Source organism: Peromyscus leucopus, chromosome 9, assembly GCF_004664715.2.
Source record: "Peromyscus leucopus breed LL Stock chromosome 9, UCI_PerLeu_2.1, whole genome shotgun sequence".
NCBI classification, from domain to species: Eukaryota; Metazoa; Chordata; class Mammalia; order Rodentia; family Cricetidae; genus Peromyscus; species Peromyscus leucopus.
The window spans coordinates 62,947,575-62,965,899 of NC_051070.1; positions in this window are offsets into that span (position 1 = coordinate 62,947,575).

Below are 18,325 nucleotides of genomic sequence, written 5' to 3' on the forward strand. Positions count from 1 at the left end.
CAAATTCACAGTGATCTCCTGCCTCAGTCTCCCAAGGGCTGGGATTATAGTTGTGAGCCACACATGGTCTGCAACATACATCATAAAAGAACAAGTCACTTCTTCTCCAAATTGGCTATTCTTCATTGGTATGCCATGCTTTACTAAACTTAAAAATAACCCAACAAAGAGTAATTTAGATTTTGTAATCATGTAGGCATTTTGCAAGCCAGGGGTTTCAAACCAAAAGAAATTTTAAGTTAATAGTTTCTTCTGTTAGAATTTCTAAGTCAACAATTACACAATAAATAACATGTTAAGTAACATGTAATCCTTAAGAACTGAAGATAAGTCTAACATAAGTAAGTCTAATAAAGCTTTCTTTCATCCTGTGTACGTCAGTGGTCCATGGCAAGAGGCTTAGATGTCTTCTATTTTGACTCCATTCCTTCAATTGTAAAATGGGAACCTCAGAATTACCCCATCAAAGGAATGGAGTGAAGACTGAGTTGACAGATGCTCCTTTATTTCTGATGGGGTCATGTCCCTATAAACCCAATACATAGGTGGTTGAAACCATTACAGGTTAGGGCACCTAACCTGCTGAGTATCTCAGCATAGCCTGGCCACTCAAATGTGCTCAGAAAACTTCCACTCACCCACAGTTGGTCAGTTTACCAAACGCAAAGCCTGCTTTTTACTAAAATGTTGGCTCTCTCGTGTGATTTACTTAATACTGTACTTTCTTTAAAAATCTGAGGAAAGGGAACCATGTAAGGCTGGAGACGACCTGTCATTAAGTTGTCACAGTTCTGAGTTCAGAGGCGTTTCTGTCACCACTGCTGCTTTGGTCTGATACCCACAGGGCAGCGGGATATGTCGAAGTTTCCTATCCTGGAACCTTGTATTTCCTTATGATTGACAGCCGCATACTATGGAAGCTTTCTGGTTCTAGCCTTGCAGAAAGCAACAACAAACCCAAGCATCACTGAAATAATGCAAAAAATAAATGAACAGAAAGAATGCCTTCCCAGGACCACCTCCCATGGAACCCGTAGAGGAGCAAGGAGCCAGGGGCCATGAGGTTGGGTGGGCCTGGAGCTTGTCCTGCCTGGTGAACATTACTGGGCTGGAAGCAGCTTGCCAAGTTTGAATTTGACTTTGAACATTTCTCTTTCTACTTCTGTAGCTTTTTGCCATTGGGTCTATGAAGCAAAAATTCAACAGTGGGATTTTGGGGCCACAGTATGTGCCAAGATCCAGAGCAACCACAGAGAAGGCATTGCTATTGACCTCAGGCTTCCTCTCCACCCGTTTATCCTCCCTGATCTTCTAAGGAGATCCTCTGGCTACGAACCTCACTCTCACCCCACCCCTTGCAGGCCTGGTTTAGAGTCCTGGTATCAGAGGAAGGAAAAGAGTTTTGATACATACATGTGGTTTGGAAATTCCAAAAAGGCTGGCATGCGAGCCTTCAGCAAGTTACATTTGAGATCATAGCGGGAGACTAGGGATGTAGAGTTTATGGTCCAACAATATAAATCAAATTCCTGCTCTGGATCAGAATTTTCTGTGCCCTAGATTGTCAAACATTCTTGGAGGATGCTTCCAAGCACTAGTTTGACAAGCTCAGGGTTACAGGACTCTGAGAAGATGCCCAGTTAATGCTGGATGTACTGATGCATTTGAGTGCAACAGAAAAACACAATACTAGAAGCAAAGAGACACTGTTGCAGACAGAAAGAAAAAAATTCAAGAATTCCAGACTTTCACAGAAGAATCAAATAGTTGCAACAAGATGACAAGGTGCCAAAGACCAAGAAATGGCTGGATGACACACACCCTGACTCACACCCATATGACCAAGCATCCTGAGGATGCTGAAAGTCTCAGTAGTAGATAAGGAAAGAAACTCTCTTTTGCCTGAAGAGCTTGCAGGGAAATTGAACCTCTGTCCAGCTCAGTGGAGGAATCTGGTCAGCCACACATGGCAATTTCCTCATTGACCCTTCACTGTTCTCTCAAAGCAAAGCCACCAGACTACAGAAATCATGAACAGTCAGGTTTAAGTATGGTGCTGGTTGGTTTTTGTCAACCGGACACAAACCTAGACATATTTGGGAAGAGAGAATCTTAATTGAGAAAGTGCCTTCACAAGATTGGCCTAGAGCAAGCCTGTGGGGTTTGTCTTGATTAAAGATTGATATGGGAGGGTCATGTCCACTGTGGGTGGTACCACCCCTAGGCTGATGGTCCAGGGTTGTACAAGAAAGCAGGTTGAGCAAGCCATGAGGAGCAAGGCAGTAAGCAGCATCCCTCCGTAGCCTCTGCATCAGCTCCTGCTTCCGGGTCCTTGCTCTGATTTCCTTTGATGATGGACTGTGATGCAAAATGTCATCTGAAATAAACCCTTCCCTCCCCAAGTTGATTTTGGTCATGGCGTTCATCACAGCAACAGAAGCACTAACTGAGACAAGCACCATGTCTGCTGAGATCAGAGGGTGAGCCTTCTACAAGAAGCCCACCCTGTGCACCTGTGCAAGACTGCCACATGTCTATGTATTCTCTCCTGTGTGCTGGCATTGTACAGACTCTGGGGTACAGCAGTTCAGATAACCCAGAGCTCAAACTGTGGAGGAAAAGAAAGAGCAGAACAAGTAATCACGTGACACCAAAGACAACAAGAGTGCTTTTGGGCGTCTATGGAGGAAGCTTCATGACCTGCATGGAAATAGAGGAACAAACCCAAGGTTAAGTTTATTCTAAATACCTCAAAATGTGTCCTAGAGCTCATTCAAGTGGATACCACCTCGAAGCCATTCCAGGCTCTTGGTTTCTTCATCATTCCCAATTTTACCCATCTGACAAAAAAAAAAAAAAAAAAAAAAAAAAAGACTGTTTCCCTTCATTTGACTTGCTGAAGATGTCCCAAGTAGAGGAGGCGTCTTCGGTGGTCACAGAGAAATGCGCTGGCTTCTCCCTTCACTGAAATCTCTTAGGATGCTTTCCAACTTGCTCAACCTGATAACGTTAATATAGGATATCTTCACAGCTCCTTGTGTATCAAACACCTAAAACTAACTTTCCATGGTCAAAGCCAACCTTGCAAAGACCATTTGTCTAATGTACCAGTTTATTTTGCTTGGTGCGTTGAGTATCAGAACTCTGCCAGCTGGGATGGTGCTCAGCAGAGAACATTTGACTTAGAAGTAGAACATTCCAGAGCCTTTAAAGTTGGAAGTAATTTAGAGATTGTTCATTCCTTTCAGCTTTGGACCCAAGAGGAGAGTTGGAGGAGGTGGGGTGAATGAGGCAAAGGCATCAGGCTGGTGATAGTTAGCAGCATGTGAGGACTGACATGGGGCAGGGAGCGGGGACTCTCAGGGTTTTCTGGGACTGTCATAAAAAGTCTAGCGTCATGCCTGGCACACAGCTGCACACCACACAGAATGTTGAAGTGAGCGACTAATTGCTGGAAGTACTCTAACGATGTCCATCCAAGCCTGCACTAGAACATCTGCCCCCTAATAGTCCAGTGATGTAGGTACTACTAACTACCACCTACCAAGGTAAGTAAGGGACCCAGCCTAAGATAACAGAGGTAGAATAGGGAGGGCCAGGATTTGGACCCAGGTGCAGCTATGATCTAGACTCTAGACACAGCGTTGTTCTGATAAAGAGAGGATGAATACTCAACAGTATGTGTAACAATGAAGAAACAGGAGGGGCCTGAGGAAACTACTTGGGATCCCTAAAGGTGAGATGTGGACAGTACACATGCATGAAACCACAAGACGGTGCTTTGTAGCACATGTACAGTGCAGCATGAGACCCCAGTCCCTACATGCAACACACAGCCCCGGGGGCTGATGGAGACCATAGTTTACACAACCTAATCCTCAAAGGCTGTGTGAGATAAGACAGGGCACAGCATTTCTGTTCTTAACCGGCACTGCTTTCTCCACGGACATTTTGAATGATGAAGGTGAATGCACAGTCAGAGTAACTCCCCTCTGGAAGGGGCTCGCTAAAGGTGCTTGTTTTTAAGTGCTGGAGGGCACATCGTCAGAGGGATTAGCAGGAGCCCTGCGCCTTCTGTCAGCATTCTGATCCTCACACGACCGACCGCACGTCTCCGGCTGCTGACCCGGGAAGGCCTCTGCTGGCAGGCGGGGATTTTAGTGTCTCACATTGCTACCTCTGAGAGCAGTTTAGCAATTAATTATTCCCAGGAAACCTCGTAACTAAAAGCTCATTTTGTTAAGCTTGACACGTGTCTATCCACGGTGACTGCAAAGTGCATTTGGGGACCTCTGCGGTCCCACCCTGAGTAGTTTTTCTTCCTGGCTAATGGTCTGGATCTGGACCTGTGGGATTAGACACGTGGTCCCTAGTATGTGCTCTTCGGTGTGACAAGAATGGAGGCTCTCTGGCACAGGGAGAGCATGAGGGCCCTTCAAGGTGTTTTTGAATTATATATGTGTGTGTATAAGTGATACACACACACACACACACACACATACATACACTTTGTTCCTTTTTGTGGCAGGAATTTTCAGAAAGGGGTGTGTGTGTGTGTGTGTGTGTGTGTGTGTGTGTGTGTGTGTGTGTGCATTCATTCCATGGGGGCACGTGGAGGTCAGAGGACAATGTCAGGCATTGTCTCCTTTCACTGTAGGTCGCAGGGGTCAAACTCACGTCAGTTTGAATCTGTCCCCCAGAAGCCCATGCGTTAGAGCTTGGTTGGTAGCTTGGCGGACTGAACTTGGTGGAGCCTGGTTAAGAAGTGGAATGGACTGGGAGGTGTTCACTGAAGGTGTGTCCACAAGGATGGCAAGACCCCAGTCTCCTCCTCGGTTTCCTTTTCACTCCTGCCTGGGAACTGAGCATGTTTGCTCTGTACCAGGGTGTGTTGCCTCGCCATAGACCCAAAGCGACTGGGCCAACTCTGCATTGAAGTTGTGATCTAACCTAAGCCTTTGCCTTTTATACGTTGATTAGTTCACATATTTTGTTACAGCAATGGAACGCTAACACATTCTTCTTTGTGGACAGTGAGGGCAACATTTATTTTATTTTCTGCATGGGCAAAAGCTATTCAGGGCCCTCCCTCAGGCCACAGACACAGACAAGCTTGTCTGCTGTTGCAGTTACATGACCTGCAGCTTACGTACATAACCTATAGTAGTTCTTCCTCTGTGAGCTCAAGGATATCTAAAAGATCTCTTACAAATTTCTATCCATAGCACACAAGAATCGATCCCTGAGATTGGAAATGGTTCCTAGTCAGGTTTCAAACAGACATCAGAACAATTAAGGAACACTTTTTTTTTTTTTCTTTTTGTAACTCTTAAAATTTGAATCTGAATCACTGGCTGAGCCACCAGTCAGTCTCTCTACAAACAGCTAACCCAATATTCTCTCCCTGTCACCCAGGGGGTAGGAAAAACCTCCACTCCCACCTCTAGACCTCAGCCCTGCAGGTGTGCGCATCTGCGCCATCTAGTGTCCAGAGAGAGAGATATGCTCCGCAGAACAACCAGAACCCTGGCTTTTACATCCTACCTGTAGCAAGGTGAGCATAAAAAAGTGTTAGGTACTCAGCTGGGCCATCACTCTCTTTTCTTGGAACAATCTGGGGTAAGAATGGCTTGCCAGCTTTCATGTCCCTAACTAGGTGTTGCTGGCTAAATCCTATAGGCCACCTCTACCTGAATACCGACATGCAGGGAGTCTATGCAAAACACCAGAGTGTGAGTGACAGTTTCAGGTGGTGGAGAGGCAGTCAGTCTCAGTGAACCATATTCACCAGGTGTTTGTATCTGAGGCTGTGACTTTCCTCAACTCTATAGCTTAGCCTTATCAATCGTGATTGGGACTCTTGCTTTGAAAGCTCAGGCAAATGAATGTCTTCTAAGATCAGTGACTACGAAATAGAAGAAAACAGAAACATTATTGTTAGTCAGACATTTGGTGCTTAATATCTAAAGTAACAATGTCACAGAGGTAATAACTGTGCTGGAGCTACAGGCAGGTCTTATGGATTGACAGTAAAAATGCAAAGGACTAAGTTGGGCAGTGATGGCACATGTGGATCTCTATGAGTTCAAGGCCAGCCTGGGCTACAGAGTGAGTTCCAGGACAGGCTCCAAAGCGACACAGAGAAACCTTGTCTCAAAAAAAGAAAGAAGGAAAGAAAGAAAGGAAGAAAGAAAGAAAGAAAGAAAGAAAGAAAGAAAGAAAGAAAGGAAGAAAGAAAGAAAGAAAAGAACCAGACGCAGCAGCAGCAGAGAGCGAGATTTAAAGAGAATCAGCAACTGGAACCTCATGCAAGGTGAAGGGGAAATAACAAAAGCCAAGGTTTCTTAGTCCCAAAACAGCCCTACAGGAAATTCCATGGAACAATCTTCTATGGAAAACAGGAGACGTGTTTTATAAATAATGAGGTGGGCAGGGCTGTGGGGAGACAAGGCGCCACAGCGGAAGAGCGGAGGCTGGGTGAGGATGGACCTTCCTGGCCGGAAGAAGAGACAGTGTCTGGTGCAATGACGAGGTACGGCACATTAGGTGCTGCCCAGGAAACATCCTTCATACAAGTTAGTGAGTTTTACCATGCCCAGACAGCTCCTTAAAGTAATGTCTCTCCTCTCTCTCTCTCTTTGTCTCTCTGTCTCTGTCTGTCTCTCTGTCTGTCTATCTGTCTGTCTGTCTGTCTCTCTCTCTGGTCTGAGTCCATGGAGACTGGTATTCACTGAGAAACGGGAAAGCAGGGAGAGACGATCTAGAGGGGAGTCCTAACAAATAGCCAGAATGATGTCTCTTGTGATGGATTAAAAGGATGGAAAGTGTGCATCAAATACATATACACCAATACATATTTGCATATCTATTGCCCTGTTTTAGAAAGGACCTTGAATGTTAGTGTTGGTCATTCAGAATTTCAATATTAAGCAGTAACGGCTGTAAAATCAGTGTGAGCCCCAGTGAGCCTGAGAGCCTCCAGAACCAGGCTTTGTCTCCAGTTCATGCATTTGGTGCTGCCTTAACAGTAGAGCTCTGAGGGACCGCAGAGGTCAAAGTGAGTGGAAAGAGCTAATCCCATCCTGAGGCCAACGGACTCCGTGGGCTGAGGGAGAGCACAGGTGCCCTGGGAAAGCTGGGTGGTCAGAGCTGCAAATGAGCCAGAGCTGAGGAGAGAGAACAAGCCCTGGAGCTCCCGTGAACCCCCAGGCCAGGCACCTCTGTCTCATCTGTCCCCTCAGCACCCCGCTCCTCTGCTTTATCCTCCAGGTCCCAGGAGCGTCTTCCACCTCAGCTCTTGATGGTACTATCATTTCCTTAATTTCTGCCCACCTTTCCCTCCTCTCCCCAAACCACCCACCTCTGCCAATTCTCTCATCTGGCCCGTCTACGGAATCTTCTGAGCTCCACCCATGACTATCAGCAAGGAACAATCTCTAGACAGCTGTACTGTCCTGGCCAGTGAGGAGACAGGATACATCGTAAATACAACCATTTCCTCCTACCGACCCTCGCTCTGGGAATGACCTTGTTGCTAAGTCCAGACTGTGTACACACGTACTCAAGTACCTTCCTCTGGGTGTCACTCCAGAAGCCCCAAATAGGAGGTAAGGGGGGACCCTTCACTTAGTGAAGCAGGTTAATTCAAGGTGGCGTGACTGGAATAAGACAGGCTAGAGGCAGTTCATAAAGGATTTCGGAAATGCCAGCTGCAACACCATCCTGGTGGCTATGGGTGCCCCCCACCTGAGGTGATGGGGAACACTTTCTTCAGTTCACATCTTCTTGGCAGGTCAAGTGGACTCTGCACCCAGGTGGACAAAGATGCCAGGTGTCTGAAGTCTCAGGAGGGCAGCCCCAGCCACTTCCTGTAGAGCGTCCATCAACTTTGTCCTTTCCACACACAGCTGGGAAAGGGCAGGGATGAGACTGATGGCCAGTGAGGGTCCAGAACCTGGCTTAGTTCACAATACATCCTCAGGTGAGAATGTTCTAGAAAAATCCTCTGGTAACAACCATCTATGTGCTTGAGCAATTTTGGAGAGGAAGGTAGGCTTCCTAGCATGGGGAAGCAGCCCATTCTCACCCCTATTTTAACACTTTAGTGCTGTACAAATGGCTGCAGTCGTCTATAAGGCAGAACCCCGTGACACACCGGTGTGTGGCCTTTGCCCACACTCTGCCTGAGTTCCGGCTCTGAGTCGAAAGAGAGGCGCAGATGACATTCAGAAAGTTCATGGAAATCCTTTTTGCGTTCAAACTTCTGGCTGGGACACAGGTCAGAAAATGACCTCATCTCCTCTGGATCCTTGCCCAAGGCTGAGCCCTGGCAGCTGCCACCCTGTGCCCTGGTGCAGTTCTGGCTGGATACCAGCGGGGCTCTTTCCTTCTGTCCTGGCTGCTGGCCTCACTCAGGGACAGCAGCCCCTGGATGATCACTGCTGCGTCCGAGCCATCCTCGGAGTCTTACGCCGCAGAAGGCGCTCACTATTCTGTTCTGTTTGACTTGCTCTGTTTTGACAGCACCCCTTATAGCAGCAGGGACGTCTGGCTTTTTATATTTTTTTAATTTTATTTTGGTTTTTGTAGAACTTGCCAAGCAGGTAAATGTGGCTCTGGGGAAGTGACCTGTCAGCATTATCAGATTTCAAGGAAACAGAGTACTCTGAACGGAGGACTTTAGTTTTCTGTAACAGCTGTGGGCCAGCTATTGTTTCGTCCCGCTTTACACATTTAATGCAAACAGTTCCTCAAACACAAGTGGGTTATAGCCATCCTTGAACTTCTCCGGGTGGTAGAAAGGCTGGGAAAGGTCTGCCGACGAGGTCAGTTGATTTGGCCCCGCTCGGTTTGTGGATGCTCCTGAAGTTACTGTATGCTGGCGGCACGGTGAAGCGACTCCAGGGTACTCACACGTGTGGGGTAAAGGCTTCCGTGACAAACAGGGTCTCTACCCTCCCTGCGACAGTGCACACACTCGGGGCATTAATGTTCTGAACAAATACACAGCACAGTTGGCTATACATGGATTCTGTGAATTCAACCAATCACACGCTGAAGAAATATTTTCTTAAAATCCCGTTTGTACTGAAACATGTCCACCAACTCCTGCCATTACTCCTTGGCCAATATGGTCTAATAACCATTTACACAGAGTTCATATTGTGTTGCAAATTGTAAGTTACCTACAGAAGATGTCAAGTGTAAGAGGACGTCTGTGGGGGCGGGGGGGGGGGGACTGTAAATATGCAGCCATTTCGGATGAGGGACTTGGGCATCTCTGGATTTTGGTGTGTTTGAGAGCCCTGGAACCAACCATATACACACACATACAGTAGGTTTTCCACAGAGACCCTTACTGTCAACATTGCCTAATTTGACCTAAAACTATGCTCATTTTCCCGTCCATCATGGCCATTTACAAGGCCCCACATTGTCATTACTACTGCTATTGATACTTTACAGCAAAGGAATTCAACCACTGCAGAGTCAGGAGTTTTAGGCTGCTCATCATGTTCGGGGTTAGAACTCAGCCATTTTCCAGCCTTAATCCTAAATTGATGTAGCCAAGGACTTAACACTGTTGTCAGCTCCTGTCTTAATTCCCTTGTCTTACATCCTTTGGGGTTTTTTGTTGTTGATATTTTTTGTCTTCTAGTTTCTTAAGATGAATTTTAACTTGTATTTTAAATTTTCTTTCCATATTAAAGACCGTGTTCAAAGATATTTTGTCTAAATACAACTTTTTGTGCATGCTATAGGTCTGTTGTGAGGTCTCTTGGTTTGTGTGTTTGTGTGTGTCTGTGTGTCTGTGTTCACTCACACACCACCTGTGTATGACTGCCCACAGAGGCCAGAAGAGGGCATTGGACACTCTGGAGCTGGATTTACAGGCAAGCATGAGCCACTGTGTGGGTGCCGGGAACCAATCTCGGGTCCTTTGCATGAGCACCAGGTGCTCTTAACCACAGAGCCGTCTTTCATCTCTTAGTTTTGCTTGATAAATAACACACTTTCAGCCTTGACTTTGTTTGCTCAGGGACATTTAATGAATGTACTTTGTTTTCTAAATATAGAAAATTGGGCCTTTCCATGATTTATTTGTTTGGTAGGGGGTGATATGAGACAGATGATTCTAAAATATACTTTCTTAAACTATTTGAAATGTCCTTCATCATCAAGTTTCTGACTGAAGTTCACAAATGTCACAAAATTTATCTTTTGAAAGACAAAAAAAATAAGGAAAAGTTACGTATTTTTAACTTTGTGGTGCAAATTTCATGTGCAGTTTTACATGATATCAAAATGTCTATTTGTCTTTGATTATTTGAGGTTAATTAATTTGAATTCTTCAATGAGAATACTTAAAGCATTCACTATACCTGTGCTTTGTCACACTCTGTCTACATTTCTGTTGTCGTGCCGTATGTCTGGACCTACATTGTTTGTCTATTTATCTATAGACAAGTGTCTTATTTGTCTACATGACGTAATGTAACATTGAAAGTGCAGTAGGCCTGTCAGTCATCTGGAAATTGCACATGAAATGCATGATGAGGCATCACACTGGCACATGATGCTTGAGAGGAAATGTAGGTATCAACCTGCTAGGCTAAGGGATGCCCGGTTAGCAGGTAAAATGTTATTTCTGGTATGTTTGTGAGGGTGTCTCCAGGAGGGACTGGTGTTTGAATAGTGGACTGAGCAAAGATGATCATCCTTCCCTAGTGTGAGTGAGTGCCATCCAGTCAAACAAGGGGGGCCACGCTTGGACAAAACAACAACAAACCCCACAATGAACAAGAGGGCGGAAGGAAGCCAGGTAGCTGGACCGCTCATCCGAGTCTGCCCTGGGGTTGGTACTTCTTGGGCCTGTTGACTTGAGCCAGTACTTAGGGCACTGGTTTCCCTGTTTCAGGCCTTTGGGTGGAGACCAGAAGCACATCATCAGCTTTCCTGGTCCTCTAGCTTACAGATTACACAGCCTCAGACCTCACAGCTTTTACAACGTTACCAGCCAATCTCTCAAAATAAATCTCTTTCTGTACATCTACACACAAATGGACAAACTGTATGTCTATATCCTATTGGTTCTATTCCTCTGGGGACTCCATAGCCAAAGATAAGAGTCTGCCACACTGGTGTTAAGGATGACAGGGCCATCTACACTGCACTGAGTATAAATGGAAACACCACTTTGGAAAACTGTTAGGACTGACTGGAGCTGGTCGACATTCATCCTTCCAGGCAGCAGTCCATGTCCCACAGTAGAAGGCACACACCAGCATCTCACCATGGCATGATTACAGCATCCTCACTCTGCAAACGCAAACCCATCAATGTTGGAATGAAGAACTGAACTGTCTGATGATGGGCTTCTATAGAGTTAAAGGAATAAACAAGCTGCTGTTCTACACACATCATGGGTGTATCTTGCAAATATGAGTGAAAGAAGCCAAGTACAAAATGGCACAGACTGTGTGCCTCGATTTACACAAGTTACAGACCGGGCCCAGTCCATATATAGGATGGTAAGGAGTGGATATAGGACAGCGGGTGCCCTCTAGTGCCATGTGGTGAGCAGGGAAGGGCGGGGGGGGGGGGGGCTTCTGGAATCTGTTTCTTAAGCCAAATGGTAGCACATGAGTGTATAGACTGGGGAAATCAAGGGAGCGGAACACTATTGAGCTATGGGTGTGTCTGCACATATAGTACCTTACAGCTATTTTTTTTTATTGTTTAAAATTGAATATGGCTCTGCACAGGATTTGTTATGAGACCGAAATTGCCACACTTGACTCAAATTTCAGGGAAACTACAGGCACTGTGCCCATTCTTCTGATAAATCATGTTTTTCCTTCTCTGCTCTGCTCGGTGGCAGTGGGGGACTGTAACCCCATTCTTATAGATTAAGAAAATGAAACTCGGGGCTAGAGAGATGGTTCATCTTCCAGAGGACCCGCCTTTGATTCCAAGCATCTACATGGTGGCTCACAACCATCCCAAACTCCAGCCCTAGGGATCAGACAGGTTCTTCTGGTCTCTGCCGACACCAGGCATGCATATACTGCATGAACATACAAGGAGACCCAAGACCCATCCACATAAAATCAACCAAACATATGTTTTCAAAACAAAAGAAAATGAACCCCGCCTGGCATCCATTTGCCTGTGTGCCTGCTGGTTGTATGTAGTCTTTCCAACCAAGGGCAGCAATCCTCAGCATGACCTTGGTAGGCTGCCCCAGGACCAGGATCCATGTTTTCCTGTTGTCTATTAGGAGTGAAGCCTGGAGTTCCAAGTCACAGGAACCCTGTGGCTCGGCTTTTTAATTTCTCCCTGAGAAGTACAAAGATGATCTGCTCCCAAGACATTTTACATGAATTGCTTAGAGACTTCAAAATTCACATTAAGCCTCAGTGTTCTTCCATTAAACTGTGGGCTTCCCTTGTTCCTTGGTTTAATTTCACCTCTCTGTGTCATAAGGCTGGTACTGATACAGTGTTATTTCATAACCAAATTTCTCCCATAAGAACAATTACTCTGAAGCATGGGTAGTTATAGTGCTTAAAACAGCAATAACTTGCAAACTTGCATTATGTGGTCTACCCCGTGTGTGTGTGTGTATATATATATATATATATATATATATATATATATATATATGCACATATATGTATATTTTTGTTTGTTTGAGACAAGATTTTATTCTCTATTCCAGAGTGATCTTAAACTCAGGGCAATCCTCCAGCCTCAGCCTCTTGAGTGCTGGGATTATCGGTGTGTGCGCCATTCTCACCTTTCAATTTATCAATCTTATGGCTTTGTTTGGGATGGAAAGACCTGGGAAAGGGGCAGGGGAGCCCCAAGAGAGAGTATGAAGACAGGGGTGCTTAGATGAGCAAAGTTGAATGATATATATGCATAAAATATTATAACAAAACCTATAACTTGGTATATTAACTTTAAAAATTAATTAATAAAACATTTATTCAAAGGACCATACTTCCAAAAAAGCTTTGGCTCAAAGTAGAACCAAGCTGAAATGTACGATTTAGAACCTCATCACGGGAAGGAAAACATCTTTAGGGTGATCCAAAGGCCATGGCTGAATGTGAAATTCAGCTCTGAGCTTTCTGAAAGAGTGTTATAAATCTCCTTTGATAACAGGAAATAGGCCAGTTACTCAAAGGAGACAATTTTTTCAGTTGCAGATTCCCAGTAGATATGCCAAGAAGCCCTCTGAAGGTCGGACAGAGCAGGGCACCTGGTGGGTGTGATGAAGCCAGAAATACCAACAGGAGAAGCTTACAAACCCAATAGTCTCCAGTTTTATTCTTAGAAAATGAGTTCAAAGAGGAAAAAAAAATTAAAGGAAGAATGGAGGGAGAAGAGATTTGGGATTCCAAGAGAGGACCAGGCAATGAGGGCAGGGGGCAGACCGGCTCCCAACGCCACCCTGGCTCAAGATCCCTGAAGCCACAGGACTCAGACAAGCTCTTCACTCTCTCAGCCTGGCGTTCCGACCAGGGAGAGTGGATATGCCGGGGCTCTCCTGCTTCCTCCCCTTAAAGCAAAAATGCACAATGACAATCTATCAGCTTCTGTCTGTGCTGCCACCCAGACAGGAAAAACAAAAAGTACAAGCTCCCGTGTCCCCAGGGTGGAGATGCAGTTAAAATTCCACTCTCTGTCTTCCCTCATGCCCTGGTCTGGGGTGAGGAGTGGGTGGGCAGGCAGCGCATTTCACTGTTCTGTGTATGGTCCTCAAGTCTGTCAGCAAAGGTATTTATTAGGAAATCCCAGTGTGTGGTGAGTTAGCACAGAATTACAAAACTGGATTGCAAAAAAATGTGACCTTTCACTATGAGCTGCAGTCACACAGTATTTTGTCCTTTCTGTGTTTTGAAGGGACACACATTACCCCAATTAAAGTTATGAGGCACAAAACTTGAGGAGAAATTCAAGGAGGACCCCATCTTTCAAGAATTCATGCTCTTGGTGCTGGGGAGATGGCTTAGAGGTTAAGAGCCCTGGGTATTACAGGACAGGGTTCGAGTCCCAGGACCAACAAGGCAGCTCCCAACCATCTGTCACTCCAGTTCCAAGGGATCCATCGTCCTCTTGGGGCCTCTATGGGCAACATAGTCTCTGGAATCTCGTGGAACTTCAAGGCTTGGGCAGCTGGGAAGCTGCAGGAATCACAGGGCCCCTGTGCAAGGCTACAGATGTAATGAGGCCTTGCTGGAGGATTCTCTAAGGCTGGAGTTCCTCCAGGTACTTCCTCCTCACCCAGAAGGGGCTTTATGGAGGGGGACTTTGTGTCTTAGCTTCTTGCCTCTCTCCTGGCCATCTACCACATCTATGTCCGTCTTCCAGAGGCCACAGGCTCACAATGTTATCTGCCCCTCCAACTCTCGCTGGGCCTTAGAACACACAGGTGGGGTGACGCCTGGCTTCTGGGGACTAGGATCAGTTTCTCTATCTCATACTCTAATTACTATTTACTCAGTACGCTGTGATTCAGGCTCAGACACAATTCCAAGGCTTGGCTCAGTCTCCTTCAACTTTCAGGACTTAACGTTCTCCGAAGTTCAACTCTTCTGACTTGAGAAATAGTTTGTGATATATACAATTCCTTATTTATTAGCCCATTTCTTGTTGCTTAAACAAAATACCAACAGCTGAGTACTTCATGAACAGGACTCTTCCTTCCTTCCTTCCTTCCTTCCTTCCTTCCTTCCTTCCTTCCTTCCTCCCTCCCTCCGTCCCTTCCTCCCTCCCTCTGTCCCTTCCTCCCTCCCTCCCTCCCTTCCTCCTTCCCCTCCTCCTCCTTCTCCCCCCTCCTCCTTCCCTCCCCCCCCTCTTAGACAGAGCCTCACTAGGTAGCGCTGGCTGTTTTGGATCTCATTATATAGACCAGGCACAGAGATCCTCCTGCCTCTGCCTCCTGTGTGAATTAAAGCTGTGCCCACCACACTACACCCAACAAGAAAAAGGTTGTTTTGTTTTATAATCACAAAGGCCAAAAGCCAAGACTGTTCAGTCCACGGGGATGACATCATGCTGGGCGGCATCATGGGAGTGCTTATTCTCTTATAACAACTCACTCCTGTGGGAACCAGCTGGGGCTGTCCCTTGAGAACTGCACCAATCTCTCTGAGAGTGGCATCACCAATGACTTTTCAGTAGGCTCCGCCTCTCAGAACTCAACAGGCCGCACAAGGGACCAAGCTTTCATCAATGAACGCAAACATATCCCACCACAGCACATGCTCAGAGCCTGACACCGCAAAGCTGTGTTCTTCCCTGGCCGCCTCTTCAGGATCAGAGCCCTGCCACAGCTCTGTGGGGTTAGCTACCAGCACTGGCACTGGCCACCTCATCTAGTCATTCAGCATCTCAAGTCTGTCTGTTTGGGAGATTTTTCTGCTGAATCGATTTTAGCAAAAGATTAGAGAAAACTGTAGTTGAAATGCTCATTGGAAATGCTTCTATAACCCAAAGGTGCTTCAGACTGCCACACATGGGTCATGTCCTCAGCCTTCCTTCCTTCTCTTGGTGGGGACCATGATGTTGACTAGATGGCTGTTTTTCTCAGAAGGCTGCACTGATGAGCACATTCATGGTTGCTCTTAGCGCTAAGTTCTGGGGCACAGAACTCAGGACCCAGGCAACTCTGGTGTCTTAGCTAGGGTTTCTATTGCTGTGAAGAGACACCATGATCACATCAACTCTTAAAAGAAAACATCGAATTGGGGCTGGCTTACAGTTCAGAGATTCAGTCCATTATCATCATGGTGGGGAGCATGGCGGCGTGCAGGCCGATGTCATGCTGGCTACATCTTGATCAGAAGGCAACAGGAAGTGGACTGTGATGCCAAGCAAAGCTTGAGCAAAAGAGACCTCAGTCTGCCCCCACAGTGACACGCTTCCTTCAATAAAGCCACCCCTACTTCAACAAGGCCATACCTCCCAATAGTGCTACTTACTCTCTTTGAGCTTATGGGGGCCAATGACATTCAAGCTACCACATCTGGAATTCCCCCCTAGTCTCAATTCTAGGCAAGATCAAGGCAGCAAATGGCAATGTAGAAAAGGCTAAAAGAGGAGATAGCTCCCTCCCAGTAGTTGATGAAAATCCCAAGAGAGGAAAGGAAGCCTCACAAATGGAGACAGACTGGACTGCTTGGGACCCAAGGCCTCCTGCTGTGTGTGTATGTTAAATGCCCTTTGATGAAACTGGATGATAAAGGGGACTGAACAAGCCAAGGCTCTGGCCACATTTCAGATGTGATGTGCATGTTGGCCAGTCTCAGGATCTTCTGTCCCTGGATGACACTGGTTCAGGGTTGAATCAGGGCCTTCTCGGAGTGACACTTCTGAGTCTCTACCTGCATGATCCACTCCCACCAGATTTTCTCCTCCCAGGAAGCTCCGGGGCAGCTGTCAACATTGGTTTAGTACTAATAGTCAGTTGTGGGGGAATGACTACCAGCTCTGACCCCTACAGTGCAGAATCAGAGCTAAAGGTGAACTATTAAGAGACCGTTTTGAGAACTCCATTGACATCACACACCAGCCTATCTTTTATCCATTGTTTGCAGGGGACAGAGGAGGAAATGGCCCCTAACTACGGAAAGGCAGATCGGAACAGAGCTGCCATGCTTTCTCCTTGTTCGTGTAGTATAGACAATAATTTGTATTGCTTTTGATAAAGGGTGTGTGGGAACTGGGGCAGTGACCACAAAAGTCACCCCCATTTTCCTCCTAGTACCACTGGACCACCTTGTCTGAACCATTGCCTACATGAGCTACTGCCTCTGAATGTGAACCATCACTTAGCCAAGAGGTGCAATCCATTGTGGGCAGAGGCAGAAGCCAGGATTCTACCAGCTTGTCAGTACTATGCTCCTTAACTGGGCATTCCTGCATCCTTGTTAGCGATGAATGAAGTTAGAAGCTGGCAAGCTCCTGCTTGGGTCTCAACGTACACTCCGACTAGGCTGAGAATATTTGGAATACCTAATGTGCAGCACAGCTCAAAAGCACGGAACACTGGAGCCTACCAACCACATACCCTCAGGATCACGGCACTGCCGGGAACTAGCTACAGCTGCTGCCGTGGCCTGGCATAATGAGAGGGGATGGACTGCACGTGTCTAACCCAGGAACAGATCCAGACTCAAAATTCCAACTACGGTTTCTACTACACTGGTAACCAAGTGCCGGCTCTGCAGATGGGAAAGTTGGCCATCTTAAATTGGCTGCCATCTGTACGGCATTTGTCCAGCTTCCCTTACAGAATACTAGCCAAGTGTTTGTACAGGACAGACTAGACGAAAGGTTCACTCCCAATCAGACTGCCCTTGGCTGAAGTGACCAGGTACTTGGAATTCCAGTGTGAACACAAAATGGAGGGAATGGAGAACCCATTGGCACCACTGAGGAAGGATAGACTCTTAGTACACAGGGCCGGAACATCCATCTGGTGTCGGGAGCATCCATCTGGTGGCCTTTCTGACTGTATCTAGCAAATCTGTGCTTGACAATCCCCCAAAGACCAATATGAATACAGCTGTAAGGAGTGTGGCTTAGTTGTTTTAACTCTGAGAGAGGGGATGAGAGAATAACATAGAGGAAAAATTCCATAGGTACAGAGAGCCTACAGATAAAATTTTATTTCCAGTTTCTGGGAATGCATGCACCCCAACAAATTTATCCATGAAACCCAGATTGAGAAAAAAAATATATATAGCAGCTTCTTTTGGGTAAAACAAACAAAAATTTATTCAAGATGCTCTTTACAATGAACTATTGAAAATATGCTTAGACACTTCCTTAGTGATGAGCCTAAAATTGGCAACATCTGCTCTTAGTGCCAACTAAACAGTGTGGACAGCCACACTGCTAAAATGAGAAAGCAAAGACACTCCCGTGGTCTGAGGAGGTGAGAGAACATTTATGGAAGAAACGGGACTTGTCAGTGAATGGACCCCGAGGGCTCAGACAGGTGGGAAGCGGCGGTCATGGCTAGGATGCACAGGTCTGTGTCTCAGTTATCTGTGTGGCTTTCCCACTGTGGATCTCAAGCAGGGAAGACTCAAAACATGCCTAAAAGCATCACCAAATTAATACCCTGGTGTTACCAGATTCCACATTTACAACCAACTTTTTTTTAAAAAAAGTGTACATGTGTGTCTATGTGCGCATGTGCCTCTGGGTGCCAGGTCACTTGGAGACAGAGTTATAAGAAGTTGTGAGCCACCGCACAGGTTCTGGGAACCAAACTCACTTCCTTTACAAGGGCAGCCAGTGTTCTTCT